Consider the following 20,904-nt stretch of genomic DNA (forward strand, 5'->3'; position numbering starts at 1 on the left):
GTATGCAAAACAAATTGAAATAAACCTTGGTGCCCTATAGAGGAGGGAGGGAGGGGAGAAGGAGAGGGGGGAGAGGGGGGGGGAGAGAGACTTCCCTGTGTTTTGACTTTGATCTAACTTTTCTTTTTGGATTTCTCCTGTGAGTGAGCATGAGGCTGCTGGATTTGGTTTCATCTGGAACAGGATAATAATAAAATTTTGCATAATTGCTGCTGAGATCTAGAAGCAGTTTTTTCTCTTTGTTTGGATGCCTATTTTGAATGATGATGATGCAAAACTCCACTGATTTTAACAAAATTTGGAAGGAAACTAACAAATTACATTATCCACTTATAAATCTAAGTTTTTATGGGTTACTTGGAATTCCAAAGTAACTCCAGGTACAAGGCTGCGTGTAATATAAGATTTCATACCTGCCCTTCACCATAAAGGTCCCAGGCTGGATGACAAGCCAATGAAACCATTGCAATTAGCAGAACCCTTGAGCTTGCTGGAAGCCACCGCTGCTAGTTCTCCTCATTTCTCCAGTGGTGGCAGCAGGAACAGAGCACTTGTGGGGAATGCCACCCCATGGGATTCTGCCACCCGAGGCAGCTGCCTCAGACCGCCTCATGGGTGGACTGGCCCTGTACATGCCCCCCCCCCCAAATAGTTGCAAAAGACAGTAGTTTCAGGCAGCTGGCTGAGCACTTTGCCTGCAGTCCTCAAGTTCCTGCCTGCCTCTTCTGCACTTGGGTCACACTGCAGTGACAAGGTGGGGTCCAAGGTCCAGCTTAGAGTTCAGGCAACCTTTGTGGAGTCATCTAAGGCTGCCATTGGCATGTTCAGGTCCTAAGGCTCTTCAGGAACAGAGATATCTACAGGCTAGACAGCAGTATGGGGAGTCTACTAGGAGGATCCTACTCTCCTTGCACCTCCTCATCCAAAGATCTTTGGTTCCGGTTCATGGTATTTCTGACAAATGTGGGGTTCCCTATAGTCTACCGTTCAGGTACCAATTGTCATTAGCAAGAGACTCGCAAGTATTAATCCAGTCCATAGCCTCTATTTTCATAAACGCAAAAGCACTGAGTGTCTCCAGATCATTTAATTATGGACCCATTCGGTAGCTGCACGTTCTCAATATCCATTGATGGTTAAGGCTGCCCTTGATGTTTAATGGTAATTAGCAGCATATCAACTCAGATCAAAACACTTTCCCAGTGGGTCTCTCCTTTTTACTTACTTGTTCTGGTCAACAAGATGACTCAGGCCAAAGAGGTGCAAGTGACTTGTGTCATGCCCCAGAATGAATCAGTGTCTCATGGTCCAAGGTCATTCACTTTTTCCAACTCTCTGACTGACAAGCTGTCTGCTTCATTTGTTTTTAACTTTAAGGAAGTTTGGTCCAGAAATTGGCTTAAGTACAATTTCCATCTGGCCACATGTTTCCTGTGGTCAGCTCTGGAATTATATTTAAAACTTTCAGAAAACACACTGCACCCTCTCAAGTTTGAGGCATGCCCACTTTGACGAGTTATCTGTCTCATTTCTCATCTGTAGTTCCACATGAAACGTCAAGAGATCATCTCTAGTTCCTTTATCTCTGAACTGAAAACCATGAATTAGGGGAGGCATAATATAGTGTTATGAGTTCATGAGTGCTAGACACCCTAAATTGCCGGGTTCAGTAGGTGTTATCATTTAATCAAGGCTTAGTGTGATAAAATTGTGCTAGACCAGTGTGTATTTAAACCTGTGTATTAGATGTTCCGAAATCCAGCATGTGTTGAGGGCTAATTAAGCTAGACTAAGCTTTCTATGTTCAGGTAGTCACCTGAGGGGTGGGCCAATAGGAATACAAAGCATCAAAGAAACTCTGTTAGAGATGGCAAAGAAGTGGGGCCGTATTACTCAAGAGATAAAGCCAATAGATTAGAGAAGGAAGGGGGAAACAATGTGGGCCAGAAATTTAGAGAGTAGGAGTTATGTGACAAGCAGAAAGCAGGAAGAAGATTAATGGCTGAGGATTGTTTGAATCTAGAACTGCAGCTATGGAAGAAGCAGGACTATTTTGGAGGGGTTGATGCTGTGAACCTCTCCATCATAGGATCAGGTTGTAGAAATGTGTAAATAAAACATATATCATAAAAGCACCACAGTCTCCACTGTGCCTCATTTACAAAAAGGAAACAAACACTGGGTAAGCACACCTGGAACCTGCACTGATTAGTGATTGAGGGTGACATGAAACAATAGCTATAAAGTATCTACTTCATCAATAAACAGCAGGGTGAACTTTTGGACACTAAGAGCTGGAACAGACTTCCACCAGAGGTGGTGGATTCTCCTTCCTTGAGGGTTTTTAAGCAGAGTTTGGATGGCCATCTGTCATGGATGCTTTAGCCGAGATCCCCGCATTGCTAGGGGTTGGACTAGATGACCATCAGTGTCCCTTCCAACTCTACAATTCTAAGTTTTTGCGACACTTTCACAAACTGACAAAGACTTGAATTCTAGGCCACATATTAGAAAAGCTCTGCTATGCGAATGGACTACTTAATATATTTCTACAGTGAGTTCAATCCAGTGTCTGCTCACTCTAAATGCCCACAACCAGAGTGATATGGGAGGTGCTATTTGTTATGATAACAAAATGGGGCAGAGCTACATTTAGATTGAACACTTTTAAACCTGGGGGTTGTTTCTTTGAGAGGGGGAAAGAACCCCTTTCATTCCCTTTTTTCAACAGAAATTTGAAAAAAGAGATTATCTTATTTTGTCTGCCACCAACACAGCAATAGCTCTTTCTGACAAACTAATCATATTGGATAGACATCACAAAAATTGCAAAATTGGTCATAGATTGGCTCAGCCGAGGCCATCCTACAATGAGGAATTGTGTGACATGTAAAATGACTAAACGTAATACAGGATACAGATTGCATCGTTTGAACAAGTAGTTCAGTTTGCTCTTGACAGTTTCATTGTGAGCTTAGTTATTTGCTATGTTGCCTTATACTGATAATTTAGACATCTGAATTTTGGCGGGGGGAGGAAAGAAGCAGAGTTTGTTTTCACCTCAATCTGTGGCTGCAGCCCCAGGTTTCAGAAAGCCTGAAATGAGTTGTGGTACTGGTGAAACAATTGTGTGCATACTGTCACCAGATGCTGAACTCCGCATCTTTTCAAGGCACACCAACACAAACTGTCAAAAACAATAACACTTAAAACCTTCTCTCCCTTTTTATCTGATACACTGTTTAACACCTTAACCGCAAACACATTCAATGAAACGTGTTAAGAAGTGGGCAAACATTACATGTTGCAGGAAATCTCTGGACCATGGGCCCAATGTGAGCCAGCACAGGTCCCATTTTAGCCCACAAGGCCATTTTCTCCAAGCCAGGCCTACCTGCCCCTCTCCTGATCTCATGTACTATGTCAGGTATGGGGCAGGTAAAACCGCAGCTGCAAACTACAATCAGGAGCCTTAAAATGCATTCCTGAGTGTTCCTTGGCAAGTGTGGCTTGTGTGACCTTTTAAATTTGGCTGTGTTCACTTCCACTATGGGAGTCCAGGTGAAGGGAAAATGTCATCCAGGAGCAGGCTGTAGGTACGGTAGATGAATAGCACTCCCCAGCTACATATCCACTTTTGGTTATTAAATCCACCCCTCAACTCTGCTTTCTATATCACCAGGGCATATCTGAGTTTCAGCGTATGGGACTACCATTGTTAAATGTAGCCTGAGCCTAAGAGCCATACTAGATGGGGCAGAGGAGGTACATTCATGTCAAATTTGGCTCTTAGTCAAGAGGTCTAGGGGTATTCCCTAGTGATTTGTTAAAGCCCAACTAGAGTGTCTATAGAGAAATACAAAGTTGACCTTTTAACATGCAGAACAACAACGGAATATTGCATGGTGATTCAAAGGTCAGGAAATGTATAATTCATATTAATTTGGAATAAACCTTAATTAGCCTTATTACTTTTAAGTGGCAGCAGCCTACCAGTCTTTGAACCTGCAATAAATAATGTGCCATCCTTTACGATATTGCTATAGTTGCCTGGAGGTAATGAAAAATGAGAGCGAGAGAACCATTTAAATGTTGAGGAAATATGGTGCTGTGCAATTAGGCCCTTCACTTTCTAGTGAGAATGTTGTGTTATATCTGGAGGGTTGGGATGCACACAAACCCGATTCAGCTAAAGGGGAGAAAGGGGAAAATTTTTGTGAATGCCAGCAATTAGTCAAAACCCTGTCTGATGAGTTAGTACTCCTTACACTATGGGAATCTCGTTGAAATCCCCCCCCCCCCGGTTTGGTTCTGTGTAAATGTCATTTGTCCTCTTAAAGGCCAAACAACTTTTTCAGTTGAGAAAACTTGTATGCAGGGAAAGTATGGTTCAGGCTCCCAGTGCCCTGCAATTTGCAACACAAAAAGGGCTCCAATATACACGCCTATGCATGTCTACTCAGAAGTAAGGCTCCTTGAATTATTCACAGTTAAGTAGATCTAAGATTGCAGTCTTCCTCCATGCAAAGCCTACTTCTTCAACGTAAGCATGTGTTGGCAAGCACTCTTCATGATTAATTCACATACCCAGGACTAAGCCCTAATATTCCCTGGTTCCATTGTCTTCTTTTGGAAATATTCACTTTCTGATCAGACTGCAGTAGAATTGTAGCTTCCAGCTTCAGAAGTAAGCTTATAGTGCCAGAACACAGTATGGCTGTACTTCACAAAGCAGCTTTGCTGGAATTAAGTAGAGTTGGGTTGGCTGTATGTTTGGACAGGAATCCACTTTGGAACCCTGAGTATCCAACCTTGTGTTCTATCCAGTGCCCCAGACACTCTGTGTTCTATCATGGAATAAAAATAGGATGAAAATGATTTTTTTTTAAAGGATCACAACTGATGCTAAGAACAGAATTTGAATATAAACTTGAACAAAAATGTATCTGAAAATGCTGTGTGGGTATACCTAAAAGCAGTTGTGGGTGGTGTAGGAGAGACAACCATTCAACTGCTCACATTGCTGTTGCTTAACAGGAAGTAGAGGGGGAGGCAGTGGTGAGGTCAGTGTGGTGCAAACATACCACCAGGAGCACCAGATTGGTTTCCGCCAGTGAATATGCACCATGCCTGCTTTGCTCCTCCTCTACTTCCTAGTCAGTAGCAGCAATCCAACTGACCTCAGTGTGTAGCAAATGGAAATTGAATGTATGGAACCACAATTCCACCATCATGGAATTGTCATATGCAATCACCTTAAAAAGAAAAAATAAATCTGCTTCCACCTGGAGGTGGACAAGCACTGCCTCAAGAACACCCAGAGCTGAAGCAAACTTCATTATCCAGTAGAAACATAAACTAGGCTGCGAGTCTAATACGAATCACTCCTCTGATTGTGTGAATGTCTTTGTTTTTCAAAGCAGGCAGATAAGACATTCATCTTGCACATTACTGCGGTCAGCACACTATTTTTGCTTGTTTCCTTAAGCTTGATAAGTCCACTTTATACTGATTTGCCTCAAGGTCATCTATAGCCCTGTAATTTCCACTAGTGTCACACAAATTCTGAGAACCACATTCTCCTTGACAGCCTGAATTCATCAAAATCTATGTTGCAAGCTATGGCACATTCTGATTTATACTGTTCTGGATTGTAAAGGGCTGGAACACTGAAAATGGGAGCTTTACTACCCTCTGGTCTCAATTAATTGCAAAGTATTTTCATTAGAAGTTTTCCATAAAATCAACCCAGTGCTATCTATTTAAAAACAAAAACAAAAAACAGGACCCCATGGAAATTCCCATTTGTGAGAACAGATTAGTAATTTCACTTTCAGCTCCTCTGGGACAGCTTGAATCCTATCTGACAAATTTAGCAAATATTGCAGTGCGTAACAACATTCCTGATCTTAATAAATATGGAAGAATGTTTATTTGTATGTGTAGATAAAAATACACACACACACACACACACACAGCTTTGAATCAAGAATCCATACGGCAAATCACAGCATTATTAAAATCACAAAACATTAAAAGCAATAATCCAAATAGCAGCTAAAACTAACAGATCACCAGCAACAAAATGATCCATCAAGATCAAAAGGCAGTCACAGCTTAATACCATTAGGAAATCCCAAGAACGCTCCAGAACTCTACCAGCTTGGAGAGATGATGAAAGGTCAAAAGGGAAGGAGCAAGATTAATTACATAATGGAGAAAAATCCAAAGATCCTGCACCATTGAGAAAGCACCATTCCCAGGAGTCACCAGCCATATGTCTGGCTGGGCCTCCCACAACCAGGGTCCTCGAAGAAAAATTTCATGTGCTACCTGGGGCATTAAGATGGGAGAAGGAACTCCTACAAAATATGCCAGAGCCAGACTGTTTAGGACCTTTAAGGTAAAAGCTGGCACTTTGAATTGGGACCAGAAACCAACTCACAGTCAAAACAGTTGTTGGAGAATTGACATTATGTTCTCCAAGCTACATGCCCCAGTTAATACAGTGGCAGCTACATCCAGCACCAGTTCTATTTTCCAGATAGCCCTCAAAGGCAGTCCCACATATTATTATAGTTTTATGAGTTTGGGGGTGCATGTGTTTACATTTTCACATGGTTTTTATTGGGTAGAGATAATAGTTAACTGCTTTGGTCATTTTTAAAGAAATTGGGGGGGGGGTATGTGTGTGTGTGTGTAAAAAATCTTCTCCAGTGTAGCAGATATTCCACCACTGCTTCCAGGGTTAACTTTTGTGCCAATAGTTTTTCTTGCCTCTCAGCCATGACTACTCAGGTATAGGATTGCAATTGTTTTGTCATTCTTCGGACTTGGAGTTTCAGAACAATTTATTTCCCCATGACACATATACAGTTCGGAGGAGGCTCATTGTTAGGGTTGCCATGCGTCTGGGATTTCCCAGACATATGTATCTGGAATACTGCAGTCGAAAGCAGTGTCCACACAGAAATTGGCCAAATGTCCAGGAAAATCTGAACATATGGCAACCCATGTCACCATTGTCGTTTTTGCCAATTTTCCATAAAAATAGCTCAAAAATGTGAAGCTTAACAAAGGCACTTCTAGGTTCCAGCCTAACAACCACCTCCTGTTTCGCCGGACACACTTGGTGGTGATACCATCCAGTTGAAAGCTTCGGAAAGAGGCTTCAGTGGGGGATGTGAAGGGCTGGATAAGAGGGAGGGAGGGAAAGGAGGTGTGCAGGGAAAGTGGCATGCAGAGCCATATGTTTAAAAAACCAAAAAACTCAACTTTTGTGTCCAGATTTTCACTTTGGGAAATATGGCAACCTGGCTCATTGCAAAATGTTTAGAATCCATGCTTTATAGGAGCTAAGACAATTCCCCACAGGGATGCAAACATGTAAATAAGGACTTTCTTGACAAATCGGGCGCATACAGCTGATAAGTCATCTGACATCCTACATTATCGAAGCCTCCTCTTCAGGTACCCTCTGGAGAAAGCAGTTCTTTTATATCACTTATAGAACTCTGGCAGGACTCTTCCCCAGGACTCTTAAGGCCAACAGAAATATGTATCATTGTTGACTAGTTTCCATGCTTGATTAGTATCAGATTTCAAAACAGGAAGCTCCAGCTGCTACACCAAATGACCCAGGCGGCTACAGACAACTAAGCTGAAAGATAGGAAACCAAAGTTCATGCCTCAGACACAAACAACACAATGGTCATAATATTTGCCCACATGATTCATGTATCAGTGTCAAAAGTCACTGAGGGATAAACTCTAGAAGAGCTGAACTCTGAATAAACAGAGGTGGTTGGACAGATTCCATTGATATGCTCATCACTAATCAAAACAGTTCTTAAATTTGCTGTTACTTTTTAAAGGGTTTAAAAAGAATGAAACTAGTTGAGATTATCATCCAAACCGGACCTACCAAGGCAGTGTGAGGCAGTTGCCTTGGGCAGCGGACGATGGAGGGCAGGGAGTGGCAGTGCAGTGCTGGGAGGCCTGCCTTGTGCCCCCTAAGCAAGACTGCTGTCCTCAGAAGGATGTTGTGCTGTTAGTAGGCTTGAAACAAAACTGCCACTCTGACCAATTTCTATATGTGAGATCAGTGGACACCATTTCCCTCAGGCAACAAAATGTATTGAACCTAGACCTGATGATCCAACAAGTGTTACCTTTTGACCCCTCACACGGAATCTGAATGTGCAGGTAATGCTAAGGCACAGACTGGTGACCTTCTTTGATAGCATTGCTGGGAAATGGCAAAAACTCGGCAAGGGTGCATGTGTGATACACATGTTTCTGACATCCTTCTTTTTGCTTTGAGAGACAGTTTCTGCTCAGCCTTTTTTCTGTTGTGAATGAATGCACACAAATCATATTTTTAAAAATACTGAAATACAGTGAGGGAAAAAAGTATTTGATCCCCTGCTAAATTTGACATTTGCCCTCTGATGAAGAAATGACCAGTCCATAATTTTAATGGTAGGTTTATTGTAGCTGTGAGAGACAGAATAACAACAGGAAGAAACCCAGAAGACAAAAGTCAGGGATTGATGTGCATTATAAGCCAACTTCATACACCATGTTTTGAAGGTGGATTGTTTCCATTAACAATCAGTTAAATAAACCAGAGTTGGCTGCTTACACATGACACTATATTCTAGAGTCAATGGAATCTGAGTACTTGTGTTTTCTCCATTGTCCACACACAATCTAGGTCTATTGCTTATTTTTTTGCCACTGAAAAGCACTTCTTGAGAAATTGGGTTCATTGGAAAGAAAAGCTCATTGCAGATTTATTCTGCATTTCCCTACAGTGTATCCATTTGAAAATAGATGTAGGCGGTCTTGTCAAGGGGCCAAGTCATCATTTCCACTTCTTTTGAGTCTAAGGACAATAACCCCAATCTACTGCCTCACTTCACTTAGACAATGTGTATTACAAGATGATCTTACAATTAGGCTTAATTAACTACAAACTGCTCTGTAAAGTTCAGCTGAGCTGGTTTGAGAAAACAACTGCCTGATTATTTCAGAGCTGCAAACCTCTTGTTCAAACATGTACGTAGCTTAATTTATTGGTGTCATTTCAGAGGTGCATATTGTACAAGGGGAAGTTTGATATCCAGAGGAAGGGGAAGAAAATAAAAAGAATATTTGAAGACAATTCAAGCAAGATAAAGCTAGGCAGGGGGATGACTTGTTAGTCTAATTGACAACATTACAAAAGCTGCTTTACATCATCAAAGGAACTAGCTTTATAGCATTTAGGGGCCAAACTCATTGGACAGGATTCACTTAATGTACCCCTTGATTTCTGTAATACTGCATGGAATAAACTCAACCACCATTTCCCCACAGTTTTATGCAATCACCCTGCAGAAGGAGCTTAAATGGTGGTGATTTGTCTGAATGGATCCGTTGTGTGATGGATGACCCCAATACTTTCATCAAGGAAAATGTTGTGAGGCTGTCGGACATATGGCAGTTGCCCTGGAGGCTATTACAAATAAGGGTTTAACCAACCACATTTCCAATCCTGAAATGTGTGGTGTGCTGCTGCCTGCATGTGAGAACAGATTCCAATGAAATGTACAGTATTTCAGCAGGATTTTGGATACAACATTTATATGGAACAATGGGAAAAATTGTGAGGGTAGATATTAAATTTACACCATGCTATAATCTAAGGGAAAACACCATGAAGATGTTATATAGATTGCACCACACCCCTCAAAAACTCGCTAAGATGTACAAAGGAAGGTCACCAACTTGTTGGAGATGTAAAAAAGATGCATATTACCATATGTGGTGGACCTGTGCAGTTATTGGTTAATATTGGAATAACATCTACAACGAATTTAAGAAACTATTTAAACTTACCTTTTAAAAAAACCAAGTGATCTTCCTTCTAGGTATACTTCCATCAGAATTTTTTTAAAAAAATAAGATCAATGTTCATGTATGCAATTACAGCAGCAGGAATTCTTGTGGCGAGAAATTGGAAAAGTGAAATATTACCAACAGATTGACAGATACTTATGATAGAATATCTACAACTAGCAAAATTGACGGGAAGAGTTAGAGGAGTCTCAAATCAGAAAATATCGTATATGGAGAATGGAGAATATTTAAGGATTATTTAAGATTATATTGTACTAAGTCTACCATATTAGCAGAACTTGAATGATACCTGTAACTGATAAAAGGTAACAAATATTTCTTTTTTGACTAGATGGAAATGATACAAAGAATATAAAACTGTGCAGGGGAAAATAACGACAGTACAGTTTTATATCCAGAATTTTTATTTAAGTCTTGCTCAAGAATATGTTGTTGTTGTTGTTGTTGTTGTTGTTGTTCTTCTTCTTCTTCTTCTTCTTCTTCTTCTTCTTCTTCTTCTGTTTTGTGCATAATTTCTTCTCTTTTTCTTTTCTTTCCATTTTTCCCCCCTTTCCTTCTTCTTCGGTTTTCTCTTACTTTACCTTTTTTCTTTTTTTTTCTCATTATTGCTGAAACGATTTTGTATACTTTTTCACATGTATGTATTTTAAACCAATAAAGAATATTTTTTAAAAAAAGAAATGTACAGTATTTCAGCTAGTATGTATTTTTTTCTACAGCATTTGCAAATTACTTTTATGCACACACAGCATTAGTCTCCACCCCCCGCCCCAGAAAAAAACCAAACGTGTGTGTTTTGCTGCCTTGGGCTTAGTATACAAATGTAGCAGAATAAGGTGGTAGAATGAAGTGTGCCACTGCAAACCAGAGGTGGAAGGAATATCACTTTCATATATTTCTCACACTAAAAACAAAGCAAATGTAAAAAGAAAACTTAACACATAAAAGAATGAGGTTCTAGCCTGGCCCTAGTCTGTGGTAATGGCTTTCTTTTGCAGTGGAGGTTTAATGAAAGAAATTTCCTTTATCACTGGTGCAGCCTTGGGTCAGCAGGTGAAAGAGATCGAATCCTGAAGCGATAGAACAGACTGTACCACTTCAGGCAACATGTAGGGGTGTCACATTTTAAAATGTTTCTCTGCATTAAAGAAATCCCTGTAAGTAGAAAATTCGCTCAGCAGACAGCAGGCAAAACCCTTGTCAGAGGTGTGGAATTGCAGGTGTAGATCTGGCCTTGATCATTTCACATTTGATGACTAGAAACTCAAGATGAAAAATGGCTCCACGAAAAAGTCTTTCGTTTGTTTTTGTAGCATTGTGTCTGTGCATCCAACTAAGCAATAAGACTAGATCCATTGAAATTAATGTGCCCAAGTTAATCATACCCATTAATTTTAACATTGGACCAACATTAGACACAACCCAGCATGTTTATATTTGTTATCTGTGAACAGGGTCTGGATTTTCCTATTGTTTTATTTGATATTTATGTTTGATATTTTATTATGTCCTGTATATGATGGAAACCGCCTAGAGTGGCTGGGACAACCTAGTCAAACGGTTAGGGTACAAATAATAAAATTCTTGTTATCATTATATTTATGCAATCAGTTGAAATTATATTTGCATTTTGCTGTCTGGAACCCATGCTCCTTTCAGAAGAAGACAGACGAAGCAGGTGAAATGAGCCGTATTTTTTAAACTGGACACTTTTTAATTTCCAAGTAAAAAGAAAATCCAAATACTGTAGCTATGTCCAGGCTGATGGATTCTATTCAGGCAGAATCCACTGTTATTTTGAATAAAAAGAGGTCACAGCAGGCCATATTCATTAGTTTGCAGACCGAGAAGTCTTGCTCAGGGCAATGGCTAAGGTGTCTGATTTCTCAAGCTTTAAGAGGAGCAGATTTAAAAAATGAGTAGTAAGTGAAGATATAATCATCAGACACCAGTGCCCCTCTCCATCTCCATCTTGATCTCTATATGTTATTGATAAAGCAGAAGAATGCAGTAATTTACAGGAGCAAATCATACAACTAATAAAGAAAACACTCAAGACAAACAGAACCTAATTGTATTACCGAATGTTTGGCAACATACCAGTCATATTACAAAACAAGCTACTCTGAAAATGTACAATACAGGTTTTCCTGCACTTTAGTTGCCTCCATATTAACAAGAGGGCTCCAGCCTCGTAGGCTAGAACTAAAACGGTGAGGGTGAGATGATGATACTGGCCAGTGTCAAATTCCTGAAGGGTTCCTGTTGTTCACGCATAGAAAAGATACCTGATCACACTAACCATCACTTCCAGTTGTTTTGCTTACTTCCTCCTTAACATCACCTCCCCTGTGACACAATCCTGCAGCACAAATGTCAGATGACAGGATAGCAGTACTGACTGAACTGCCTATCAGAAAAGCCCATCAAACTTCTAAAGCAGGAAGGCATTTGGCAGACTTTCCCAATCAACGGTTGGCAGTGAATAGTGGCTGATCTAATGCTTCACTTTACAGCATAGAAGGCTGTTGTTTTCCACAGAATGTGTCTCAGAAGGTTTCCTCCCCAATTCTCTCTTTTACCCTCATTAATTTCCTCTGATTTCTAATGTATTAATCTCGCTGTTTGGACCCATCTTGTCTTTTCAGAGCTCCTCGTATTTTTAGTCAGGATGTACAAACATCATATATGGGAAGCCATTCACAACAGCGTAAATGCCATTTTCTAGTCAAGTAAAATGTTAGCTCTTTAGTACTCCAGAATTCCTCTTTGGTTTGAATAATAGCAAAGCAAAAAAGGTGGAGGAGAGAAAAGGCTTGGCATGCTGACGAAGGACCCGGCTCTGCAGTTTTTAACACTCCAAAATTGGGGTACAAGAGATGCAATCCAGACTTAATTGGATTAGGTTCTCCTAGGTGCAAAACAGATTTCATGTTGCCGCAAAGGCTTCTGGGACAATTGAATAGGAATGGTTACCCCCCCCTTTTTTTTTTTTGAAAATACAAAACCCAGCAGTTACTCAGAATAAGATTTGATTCTTTTTGGTATTTTGATGTTTTCTGATGACTGCTTTGTAATTATGATTGTGGTCTTGGGTGTTGTTTTGTTTTTTGCTAATATTTTGGTTTATTATGCATTGTTGATGTTTTTGTTTTTTATTGTTAGCCACCTTGAGTTTCTTCTGAAAAAATAGGTAGGATATGAGATTTAAAAATAATTCATAAGCAAAACTAGGACAGCTTAGTCAGTAGGGCATAAGACTCTTAAGCTCAGGGTCATGGGTTCAAGCCCCATATTGGGCAAAAGATTCCTGCATGCAGGGGGTTGGATTAGATGACCCTCGTGGTCCTTTCCAACTCTACCATTCTATGATTAAAAGAAACAAAAGTTGAACAAACAGGTCCCTTCTGAGACAGCAGAAGTACAGTAAAAAAAAAAAAGGTAGTACTCAAATTAACAAAGCTGGAGAATAATTTTAGGTAGCGCATCAGGTGAAAAGTCAAAAAAAGCCAAGCTGTGTAGCATTACATAGTTGCTAGAGAGCATGTAACCTTCAAGTCTTATCTTTAGGTACTAAAAAGTCATTTTCTATTATTGCATTCCTTGGCTGATCAATTTTGTATTCTCCAAATATAGGTAGTTATCATAGAATCATAGAGTTGGAAGAGACCACAAGGGCCATCCAGTCCAACCCCCTGCCAAGCAGGAAACAGCATCAAAGCATTCTTGACATATGGCTGTCAAGCCTCTGCTTAAAGACCTCCAAAGAAGGAGACTCCACCACACTCCTTGGTAGCAAATTCCACTGCCGAACAGCTCTTACTGTCAGGAAGTTCTTCCTAATGTTTAGGTGGAATCTTCTTTCTTGAAGTTTGAATCCATTGCTCCGTGTCCGCCTCTCTTGTTCTTGTTGATTTATCAGTTCTTGTTGATTTATTGGGGGGGGGACCCAAAACCACAATACAGAATAATGCCTCCATTAGAACCCTCTAAAATATCAGAATAAGCCTTCTTTATGTCAGAGAAAGGTAAATGAGCTCTCCAAGTAATATTACAATATAAATATTGTATTATATTTCCCTCTTTCCTGAGCTATGAAATATTCACCCCAATCCTTGCAATGTCCATTTAGGAAAAGAAAGTGCTAAAGTTTTTCCATGTCTGTTAAATATTATTTTTATTTGCAAAGTTACAGGTTGCATAGATATCATATGGATGGAACAATGGGAGCATTACTCAATCCACAGTTATATCATCTCGACCCTACAAAAGCACAATCAGCTTTTGGTCTCCGTCAGTTCCCAGATGGAGGCGTTGTGTTAGGCACACTAAATCAAGTGTGAAATCTGCACAGAAAACTGCAGATCCCCATGCTGCTCACAGCTTCTTCAAAGGAACTTTTAGGATCAAAGTGACACCATAACATGAACGCCTCTGTCCTTAGTCTCAGACTGCCCCCCCCACTCCCCACAGATCTATAGCATTACTGCTGCATTTATCAGGGATAGCAACTTTCTGGACACTTTACAGGCTGTGTGCCTTGCACAACTTCTCAGTTACCTACAGAGAAACCTCACACACTAGAGCCCCATTTGGATATTCAGATAAAACATCGGAGCCACACATGCCAAACCCAGCCCCCAACTTTCCTTCTGGCTCCATCCCATATCTTCCCACATTGACCAGGAAACTCTGAAGGGAGATTTCTAAGCATGTTCAGCTAAACCCACTTTAAGCCCCCTTTCAGATCTTCCACCCAATGTACAAATATCTGTGCCTGCCATTGGAAGGGACTGGGATGTTGGGAGCAAACATAGGCACAGAATGGCCACCTTTGTTGAAAAGAACACGTAAGCCTCGGTACTTTCTTTTAATTTAAAAAAAAAAACCCTGAGGTGCCAGTACTCGTATATTGATAAAATGGCTGCCATAGGCAAAAGAAAAAAGAAAAGAGGTGACAGTCCACCTCGCTGTTGAGCACCATCACAAAAAAGCTCTGGTGAACCATAGAAAGTTGTGAGTACTTTAGAGGTTGCAAAACTCTAGATTGGAGGAAAATATTTGGATCCTAACTTTGTGTGTTAACACTATTTTTTCATATTAAACACTGCATTGGATCTTTGCTTTCATAGTGGTATTTTCTGTGAATTCTGTATGTATAACAATTTTTTGTCACAGGTAGGTAGCCGTGTTGGTCTGGCCCGAAGTAAAATAAAAAAAATTCCTTCAGTAGCACCTTAAAGACCAACTAAGTTTTTATTATGAGCTTTCGTGTGCATGCACACTTCTTCAGATACCAATTTAATTTTTTGTCAGATTAAATTGATAGTAACTCCCACATCTAATATGTTATCTTTTTTTCCTCTCAGCCATCCCTAGATTAAGTATCAAGGCATCTTTTGCTTTTATCTCTGAGGGAAGTTAGCCAATCTCTGAGACCTGGCTTCCTTCACCCACCCACCTCTCACCCTGCTGTAACTTATTAAAAACAACCCAAAGGGAAGTTCTCCTCTGTGCCAATCCAATGACAACACGTTTACTTTATGCTTTTTGCCAAGGAATTTCCACAATTCCTTGGGTTCCATTTCATTTTGCTAAGGCCAAAACATAAATCTGAAAGTGAATGAGCTTCGTGGAAGACAATACGTTACCTCTTGTCCTCATTTTTTGCTCCTTTATTTGCTTTCCCAGCCCCTTTTCATTTTATCTCAGCCTGAATGGCGACACAGTGCCAGCTTCCTTCCACACTTGCAATATTCAAGCAGAACTGCTGTTTCTCAACATCACAGTTTTAATTGGTTGCTTCTTCCCTTGCTCCCCTCATCTGCAGCCTTTCCCTTTCTTGCACTCAAGAGGCAGTTACGAAATCTTTCAGACATGCTTGTCAAAGCGTCTCGGATAATATCAGCGAAAACTCATACACAGCTTTCTGCCATAAGTCAATTGAAAGAAGTAGGTTAGAAAAAGTTTGGTCCAACAAAAAATGTTTTTTCCCCTTGGTGTACTGGATATTCTTAATAATGCAGTATGATAAGGCACTATGATAAGGCACTATAGAAAATATGTGTAATATTCTACCACAATTACTCCCATCACCCTGATCACCCTGATCCTGCTTGCTAGGAATGATGGGAGTTATAGTCCAACAACATCTGAAGACCCAAGATTCAGAAAGACTGGCCTAGAGGGTCACAGGTCATATACATTAGCTTGGATCCTAAGTTAAAAGTTCATGGAAGGAGATTGTCCTGCCCCCCTGTGCCCCACAAGAGGCCTCTCTGGAGGATCCTCCAGAACAAAGTGGGATGAGGTGCAAGGGGCTACAGTCTGGGGTGATTCTCTCCTCTCTCAACGGCTTCCCCATGAGACATCCCACATTAGGAGACATGTGGCTGCCATACACTAAGTCAGGCCATTGGTCCATCTAGCTCAGTAGCAGCATTCGAGCTGCAGACTGTGCTCCTTTGGCAGATTTACAGCCCAAAGCACACTTCACAAGTGCACTTGAATTTCTGTCTGCAATAACTGTGAAAGTGGACAAATTGGTTTGTGTGAAAACTGCATTCAACCTAAAGAAGAAAGGACCTAAAGGAGAACCTAAAGAAGAATAGCATAAGTGTGTCAACTCCTTTTCGGTTGTCGTCGTGAGACAAACATTGGGAGGAGTTTGACACTGGAGCTTCTGGCAGCCATTCCGTGGCCTGTTAAAATCTGAAGATGCAGCCAAGCCCTAACAAGAGAAGATTGTCAAGGGTGTTTTGACAACTCTCTTCCTTTCACACCCACAACCATCACAGGAAGAATGTTCTCTTCATGAGAGGGACAAATGCTTCATATTGAGTAACAGGATCTGCCATATCTTGCAAAGGTGTCTGATAAACCAAAGGAGTAGGTGAGAGAGGTGACAAGCAGAGAGTTGTTGGTTATATTTGAAAGGTGAAAGTGAGAGAGGTGAGATTTTTTAAAACTTTTTTAGCTAACAAAGCTGTGAGGATAAAATGAATTCATTTCTCTCAGGGTCCATTCTCATGACACGTTCTGCTGCTCATGCTTTGAGGGAAACAAGCAAAGAGGTATTTCCAGAAGAGGAGCCGTGCCGGTATCTTGTAGCAAAAACAAAAAAAATGTTTTGTAGCACCTTGAAGACTAACAAATTGATTATGGAAGAAGTAAGGAAGTAGTGAAAGACTCAGTGACAGGCTTGTGGGCTTCATCTTGTGCAACCATGTCAGCTCTCAAAACTCTTGTGCTAATGTGATGTTGCTTCTCGCCCTTTGTATATTTCACTGTCAGCCCACAGGAAGGCTCTGCTGTCTTTTGTCCTATGTTTTATATTGGACAGGGTCTTGTTTTTTACATAGCTAGGAAATAATAATATAATCAGTAATAACTGTTTCCTGGATTATTCCTCCCCACCTAAAAAAAATTGTTTTTCTGATTGTGATTGACGCATGTGTAGAACAACACGTGAAAAACCGACCGGTAGTTTGCAATGTATGATCTCACAGATGTCTTTTATGGCATGTACGCATGGTGTATGAATACTGGGGAGCTATGTTCAACCACAGAACCTGGGGACTATGAATGAATGACATTTTTATGTATTTTCCCGTGCATAAGTGCTTTTCATGTAGGAATACAGTAACAGGCAAAGGAGGACTAAAAGATAGGTGTGTATTTCTCTCTAGCCAAACCCATGTTGTCATACATCCCTTCAGCACCCTGATTCTACATGAGCCCTGCTGTTCCCCAAATCACCACAAACAATCATCTCCTTTTCCTCTCTCCCAGACATCAAATACCTTCAACCTCAACTCTTTGAATCCCGTATACCTGCATAGCCTTTGCTATGGGAATTCATAGTACTGTACTACACCGCCTGCTCCAAATCCAGTGTGCTCCAGAGTGTATGAGAGGAATTAAAATTGAATCCCTGCATTTCCTTCCAAACATTTTCTCATTCCCATGGGGTAAACTAGATGTTTCAGACAAAGGTGTGTATTTCTACAGTCACATCTGCTTCTCATAGTGAAAAACAGCTTTACTTGACGCTTTCTCTTCTGGCTTCAAATTTGTCCCCTCACCCAGTAGCCACTTTTCTCCACACAGAGTTCTAGATACAATATAATATCAGTGGTGCAGATAATGCCAGGGTTGCAGGTTCAATCCCGGGACAGTGGCATGTTTCTGCATTGCAGGGGTTTGGACTAGATGATATTTGAGGTCCCTTCCAACTCTACAATTCTATGGTTGAGTTTTCAAAGACAAACATACATCTGGACCTTCAATTCTCCAATGAAAGTCACCCTCCCTTGAAACTATTTTTCATTTCAAGAAGCAGCCACAAAGTTTTAAATACATATGTGAATAATGTGAGAAGGATTCAAAGAAACCTGAGAGTTCACAGGACCTTCTTTGCTATCACAGGTTTGTGTATGCCTGTTCCTGCATTACAACTTGTAGCCATTTTTCTAGGCACTATTCTTCATTTGGAAACAAGCACAATAAAATATAGCAAGGAAAGTGGTCCTCAGAACAAAGGACATGCACTTAGATTATGGCAGCGGTCCTATAACTAATTACCTAGGACTAAGCCCCATTAAAATCAACAGGACTTACTTTATGTAGGCATGTATGGGATTGCTCTGTATTCCTGATAAATTGTACTTTTTCCACAACTAAAAAACCTAAGCTAAGAACAGAGAGTATGTTTCAAACTGGGATTTTAAAATGCAAGAACAGAGGCCTCAGTAACAAGATTTCAATAATTTAATTAAACACACTAGACCAAAAGGATTATTCATTTATCAGTTTCATTCCAGCCCCAGCTCGTCAGGCACCAACTCACTATTGATCACCCCAGAAAACCCTTTTTCTGGGCTTTTTTTATTGAATGGAATGAAATATGCAACTAATTTTATGCAAAAATAATTACAAAAGCAGACAGCTATAGCAGGAGTATGGAATGATGAAATACTGAACCCAGGGATAGCTGGGAGAGTAATAAAACGGGATAGTGATCCATATTGATCTGAAGAATGCTTTTTGAATGAATGGAACCTATAGGTTGCTCGCCCTTGAGCATTTATAATTATTTTCAGGAACTGAGCCTTTAAACAGATTAACAATAGCAGGCTCATCATTCCGCTTACTTATGTGGAAAGAATTCAGAATTCATAGATGTCCAATAAAATAGCTGTTCTGAGCAATATAAAATGCAGAATATATGTGCACATGTCACATGGACATGCAATTTTCTAGGGAAATGATTCCCAAATGATAGGACTCATCAGGAGATTTCAGAAGGCTTACGGGGGCTTTGCCAATGCTGGGTTAGCACTAGGTGCTGGGGATAATGCAGCAGAATAGCTCAGCGGGAATGGCTTTTTAGCCAGAAGTAAAGTGGGCGGAAAAGCAATACAATCATGGGACGTCCAGAAAGTATAAAACAATGCAGATACATAAGAACATGAATCATTCCCAAAATATAATTATAAATAAGCCTACAAACTCAATGAGAGGTGTGAGTTTGTTGAGTATCTAATTCATATTTAGTCTAATTTGAGACAAACTCTCATTTCCCCATCAACAGAAAGAAGCCCTTCTCTTTTCTGATCTTTCATATTTGTCAGGGTTGAAAATTCCTGTTCACAATATTATGTTGTTGAGAAGTGTAGAATAGCCAATAGTTTTGAAGACAGGTGTGGATACTGTTTCTGGTTGTATATCCATGCATTGGCTTCCAAGGGTCTTGGCCCTCAACCAGGATCTGTGCTCCTTTTGGAGAATTAAAATGCAGCAGACGCTGTTGTAGCTTTAAGCAATCTGATTTATTTACACCTTCAGTCTGCATGGAGGGAGTGCAGATCTTACAGCATGGTCACCTCAAGAGAGGCTAGTTCCCCACAGCAGTGTAACAACGCTCGAGCCCAAGGCATCTCTCCCATCCTGGCTATAATGGATCTCTGTTGTTGTTTTTCTCCCCCTTCTTCCTCCCAGCACACTTTGCTAAAGACACCAAGTCATCCTGGCAACCTTCCAAATCTGCAGTCTCTGTTCACATCTTAGGGCAGGGGTGACGATGCCTTGGCTTGGGCAGGTCATTGGCCAGGTTATCGATTGTACGATAATTAATATTTATTGAAATACCTTTAGCCAAAAATCTTGTGCAACTGGGCATAGCCATCACATATGAGAATAACTCCCTCAACTGTTGCAACCACACCAGTACTTTGTTGAAAGCAATGGATCAATGTGTTTCAACTTGGCTAGCATATAATACCATCTATATACTAATGTAATCATTGTTTATCTTACCCTAGAAGATATATTCTTCAGAAGGAGTTTAGACCAAATTGAGCTCCAAACATTCTCTACAATGGTGTTTCCAGGATCTTTTTTCCAGAAGACTTTTTGAGACCAGTCAGCATACCCCATGAGTTCAATTTATTTTGTAAATATTTGAAACAACTCCTTTTAAAGTGCATTTGCTTTTAGAATACACCAGCCTTTGACAACCAGGTGCCCTCCAGATATTTTAGACTAGATGTCCAATCAGCAAAAGTCAGCATGACTGGGGTTGATGGGAGTTGTAGTCCCAAAACATATGAAGAGCTGGGTGGAGAAAGGTGACAGACACAGAAGCAGCAGACAAGTGGACACTGGGTCCTTGCTTCTAATTACAGGCAATGGCCAGTTTAAGCATGTCCAATTGACGTGCAACCATACACATGTGGATGGCGCAGACCCCAAAAGTGGCTGGAAAAAGGGGCGTAACAAGGTGAGGTGGGTTTACATGCACTGCACCAACACACGCGGTGGTTAGGAATACAATGCCTATGCAAAAGTCACTGCCTGTATTTAAAGAAGCATGGATCGAATGTGCATACATGCTGAATTTGGGTAATTTGGGATACAGGAGTACAAAAGATAAAGTTGACTCAGCCTTAAAAACTGTTGTTTTGAAGTAACTTACAGCATAAGCAAGGGATTTATCTTTGC

This window comes from Zootoca vivipara, chromosome 1 (assembly GCF_965207765.1).
Source record: "Zootoca vivipara chromosome 1, rZooViv2.hap1.1, whole genome shotgun sequence".
Taxonomy (NCBI): Eukaryota; Metazoa; Chordata; class Lepidosauria; order Squamata; family Lacertidae; genus Zootoca; species Zootoca vivipara.